This window comes from Chenopodium quinoa, unplaced genomic scaffold (assembly GCF_001683475.1).
Source record: "Chenopodium quinoa cultivar QQ74 unplaced genomic scaffold, ASM168347v1, whole genome shotgun sequence".
NCBI lineage: Eukaryota > Viridiplantae > Streptophyta > Magnoliopsida > Caryophyllales > Amaranthaceae > Chenopodium > Chenopodium quinoa.
In genome coordinates this window covers 777501-782975 of record NW_018743412.1, presented here as the reverse complement: position 1 = coordinate 782975, position 5475 = coordinate 777501, and the positions used below count along the sequence as shown (strand labels likewise).

General features: G+C 36.4%; 1 long non-coding RNA gene across 1 annotated transcript; it reads left to right on the top strand.

Moving 5' to 3' along the window:
• Nucleotides 1-409: 409 nt before the first annotated feature.
• LOC110739043 lies at nucleotides 410-1658 on the top strand. Its single transcript, XR_002514722.1, has 2 exons — nucleotides 410-685; nucleotides 1322-1658. It is a non-coding gene; the product is annotated as an uncharacterized LOC110739043 (long non-coding RNA).
• The last annotated feature ends 3817 nt before the right edge of the window (nucleotides 1659-5475 follow it).

Genomic DNA, 5475 nt, shown 5'->3' with positions numbered 1-5475 from the left:
TTGATTAGACCTTGAGAACTAAGCTAGATTGCATTGTAGATCCTTTTGATGACATGACCACTCGATCTAGGATTTGCAATTGTTGATTGGTTTGGATTGTGATTCTCCTACTTAATCATTCATACACTACTACAAAATTGGCCAAAGAGTCCCAATATAACAGACCAATTATCTATATAAGAGGTCTCTTTGGTCCAAGAGACCGTTTATTATTTATAACAGGTCTCTAACTTCATTTGTTGAAAGGGTAAAAACATTTGAGAGACCCATTATTTAAGATGACGGGTTTCTTGCATATTTTTTTTTTTTAAAAATGACTTTTTAAAAATAAACCAGAGACCGCCTATTGAACTAACCGGTTTCTTGTTTTTGACAGAGAGACCTGTTAACATTAAAGTCGGGTCTCTTGTTTTCGAGCTACCACGTACGCCAATCTCTTTTTTCTCTTTTTAACTTCTCTCTCCTCCTCACTCTTACCTAATTACCCCTGCTCCCTGCTCCCTGCTCTTCTTATCTCTCTTTCTCTCTCCTCCTTCATTCCTTCAAACCCTAACCACTTCCTTCAAGCCAAATAGCAACGATTCAGATCGAGCAGCCATAAACAAAGAAAAGGAAAGAGGAATGGAGAAAGAAAGTGAACAAAATTACGGAAATTAAGCTCTTTAATTTCCCGAATGCTCGATCGGTGAGAGATTTTCCCCTTTTTCGAATTTTTTTTTTATTTTGCTCTTATATGTGGCGCAAAAAATAGGGGTTTTTCCCCTTCAATTTCTTGTTATCTACTTCGAATAAGTTTATTTGCGTTAGATCTTTGAATTCTAACTCCAAAAACTGTAAGATAACAAGAAAATTTGAGCTTGTTAGATCTGGTGCAAAAATTTTAATATGATTTATGTGAGTAACCGAGTACGATAGGTTGTTCGATTTTTGTGATAATCGTGAGTTGTATGTATGTTTTGTGTTATGGAATTTTTGATCTGGTGCAAAACATGAATGGTGAATTTATATCGTTTACCATTTTAATAAAAAGGAAACGTTTTTTGTGTTATGGAATTGTAGATCTTTTCTATTATAATACTGCTTGTTCTTTTTTAATGTTCGATGATGAGTATTTTGTTTTAATGTTTAAAGTTTCACACAAATCTTGAACTTGTTTACAACTGTTGTTATCTCTTCTTTTCTCCTACTTTTTCTTATTTAATTAAATATTTTTATGTTTTGATTTAGTTTTTTAGATCTGTTTGTGTCAAACTATTTTGTAAATTAATTTTGATTCTTATATATGATTCCTCATTTTTTGTATATGAATACTTCTACCCAGATTCGACGAGTTGATCTGATGATACTTGATTTACCCGGATTTGACAAGTTGAAGCAATCTTCTGCAATTTTAGAGGTCTATAGCTTCTGGGTTTCTCCACAAAGCTCGAAATTGGTGGGATTAAATGATATAGAAAATTAGATTTTTGAATGAGCAAGAGTTCAAAATAGTAGTGAAATAGCTTTTATTTGTTTACTTTTTTTTTCATATTAATACAGATTTAAGTAGTATTAGTGTGGATTTTGGTATATGAATTTTGTTCCTATTATAGTATCTCAGTATTTATACATGTAGACGTGCTCAATTGTATGAATATATAAATTGGTTTTTTTTGGAATTTTTTTTAAAAAAATTAAATGTTGTAACCTAATATAACAGGTCTATGTGAAAATAAAAAAGAGACTATTTATCTGACAACACGGGTCTCTTTCCCAGTTAAATTATTAGATCTCCAACTACCCAAAGAGACCGCCTAAGGATGACAGGTCTCGCTTTTTACAAAAATTAAGACCGCCTCTAATCAAGCAATCTCTTTGCCAAAGAGACCACTTAGCTAGAGACCATCTCTAAGGCAGTCTCTTTGGCCTATTTAAACGGGTTTTTTTGGCCAATTTTGTAGTTATGATAGTGGAGACCTATTTTGACGATTAGGCGATAGCTCTTCAATTCCAATTGATATCTCTTTCCGTTATTCCTCACAACTATTGATTGGTTTGACCTTTCCAAATTGGTGCAATTATCATGATTACATGTTGATCCCCATTACCTAGTGTTTCTTTTGTTTGATTCTTTGTTTTGGTAGTTGATAAGTGTTAGTTCACTCTATTCTTCACCTTTGACTTCAGCCTATAGCTTAGGCGTAGATTGAAAGCACTTGATCATAACCGTTCCTAGGGGTTCGACCCTTGACTTACTTCTATACTTGCATATAGGTTTGTTAAGTGATTATAAATTTTGTTTGGCTCTAAGGAGGATTAGTCAACGACCTACTTTTCCTTACGTCAAGCATGCATCGATTGTACAGTAAATTTGATGTACATCTGTATATTGTATACCGAAAGTTACCCTTAGTCTCATAAAGCTTATCTTGTTATCTAGTTACTTTTACTCTCACAAAATTACCCTTATATTATTAAAAGATACCCATAGTGTCACAAAAGTTACCTATATTTCTTTCCTTTTTCTTCCCATCGCACAATAAATTACTGTACACTTGATTTTTTAAAACATTAGTCTAATCATAATTAAATTAATAATAAAAGTGGTTGGTTTTTGTATAGGATATACTAATAGAATATTCGACGTAATTGGGTGGCTGAACAAGCTCTCTTTTGCTCCAGAATTTGTCATAGCATGTTAGTTGTTAATAACTTGTATGTTAAATTATGTTATATTAGGGCATATTCTCTTCATCTTATTAGACCTGAGTTTATCTGAACTTATCTAAACGGAACTTAACTGAACTTATTAGACCTTATAAGCCCTGATTGAACTCATTGAAACTTATTGGACGTTATTGAAACTTATTGGACCTTATTATTAGACTTTATTAGAACTTATTTAACTCATTGGAACTTATTAGGCCTTATTTAACTTATTGGATCGGAACTTATTACATCTTATTGAACTCATTAGACCTTATTGAACTTATTCGACCTTATTGTGACTTATCAGAACTGATATGAACTTATAAGACTTGAAACTTATTTTTATAAGGTGAAGAGGACAAGCCCTTAGTTTTTTTTTTTTTTTTTTTTTTTTTTTTTTTTTTTTTTTTTTTTTTTATTTAAAATGGTAAATTTTGTGGGAAACTACCTTATAAAAACTAAGTTTTGTTCTACCGCATAATTTTTTTTTTTTTTTTTTGTGATAAACAATCCGAAAAAGTATCAATTGTTGTAAAACCACTCCATGTGTCTCTAATATTTCGTCTCATTTGACTTTTTGTGGTCTCTAGAAGTATTTTGAAACAGTTTTATCTTCATTTGTGTAAAATTATAAATACTAAATATTACAAAAATATAAAATGAGACGAAGTCAACATGATCCCACATGACTACTTATTCTCTTATGGATTAAAATTATTTCATGGTCAAAGATTTTAATCTTTGAACCATATTTTTATAAGGAGGAAAAAAATTAAGGATAGAGGTGTACCTCTTACCGGATTTTGGGAGTTTACCTATTTTCCGGCATTTGAAATTATATTTATGCCTTTTTCTTTTCTTTTTTCCCTCCATTTTCACTCAAAAAATCATCTTTTCAAACCCCTCATGTATGTTTTTTCATAACAACTTTTGGTTCATTTCCTTATTGTTTCTTTCGACTAATCTTCACCTTGAGGAGATTTTTGTTTGAAAAGTATATGAAAAATTATGAGATCTTGTAAGAGTCTTGTTTCGGTATGAAAAAATAGGACCTTTGGCTGGTCCTTTTCGGTGGGAGAAGACTGATCTAAGTCCAAGTTGTGACTGGGCCGAGGGTTTCCTTCACAGCAAACACACGTAAACTAGCCTCAGGGGGTGTGCCGAGGAAGGCCCCTCAGATGCCGAAATCAGTACAATGTCAAAGAGAGAGAGAGAAAGCTGTGCAAGAGAATTAATTGCTTGAGGCTTGTCTTGAATGAATGTAAGAAGAGATAATTAAAGGCTTTTGCACAATGGGTGAACCGGGCCGCAAATCAGATGGGTTTGCCATGCTGTCTGGGCTTGACTGACTTGGCATGTATTGGAGAATTGAACCTTGCCTTTGGGCTTTGTAATTAAATCATTTGGACCGGCCTAATTGGGTGTCTGTATTGGACCCAAACAACTTGCCCCCCAGACCCGATTCGGAAGGACGACGGGTCGGGTTTTGAGTTGCAAAATGGAGGGAAACAAATGATTGTAATTTGAAGTTGGAATTTAGGAAGTTATTGACGTAGTAACTGCCGTTTAGGGAGAATAATTAGGGAAGGTGGAAGGTTTAGTGGGTAGTTAACTTGGGAAGGTGTTTAATGGTTGAACTTAAGTGGAGTTAGTGGGGCTTTTAGTGGTGCGAACTCCCGGACTTCTTGATTCCAGAAATCTATTTAAACCACTCATCCCACTCTCTCTCCTTACTTCTTCGCAAATTTGCTTCTGTTTTTCGCTAACACCTTTGCAAACCCGATTTCCTTTTTTCACTTAATCTCTGCATTCCTCGACCTAAAGCCGAAGTTCGTTTCTCCGAGCTTGTAGCTCGGCGAATTCCGATGCTGATAAAGGTAATTTTCTCCGAAACTTGTTCGGATTTCTTTAATTTTAAAGCATTCCCCATTTTCTCGAATTTTCAATTTCTCGCAATAAATGGCTCAAGACCGAGGCAAAATACTAGTAGTCGCTGAGGAGGAAGAGGAAGTTCCTCAACTGGGCTCTCGGCGCAATCGACCACTTGGGCAGATGCTGCCGTTAAGCAACCGAATTCCTCGCCCTAGAACGAAAACTGGGGCTTCTTCAGGCAAGGTTTCCATTGCCGCGATACCACTAGCGTCAGTGCCTTTCCTAGGCTTGGAAGAGGCTAGCACCTCTAGCAGTGGTTCGGCGACTAGGCCTCGTCCGTTGCCAGCAGGAGCCACAGAGTGGTATAACCCACCCGAGAACTCTGGGCTGATGAATGCTGCTCCGTATGACTGGTGGGTCAACGGAAGTGCCCTCCATTTCTTTGTCGAGCAAATTGAAGTATTTTACAGCATTATGGAGGAAGATGGGTACTGGTGCCAAATGCCCACTACCGAAGATAAACTTCATCGGCCCCCTCCTGGTTACGTTGGAGTGTATACCAGGCAGCTGCAGTTTGGGATTCGGTTCCCCTTGCACTCGTTTGTTGTTGAAGTGCTAAATGGGTACAACATCTCGTTGTGCCAATTGACCCCAGCCAGCATCCGAAGAGTAATGACATTCCTTTGGGTGTGTTTGTTCTACAAATTTGAGCCGAGCAACCACGTTTTTTAAAAACTTCACAAACTGATGCCGAACCAGCAATTAGACGAGCATCATGACGTTGGGTGGTGGCAAATTGAGACCCAAAGGGGGTATCTTACCACCTGGCCGAACGATACATCTGATAAGGACTGGCGAGGACGGTGGATTTGGACTCGGGCCCCCGCCGAGGAGGGTCACCCGAACTATTATGGG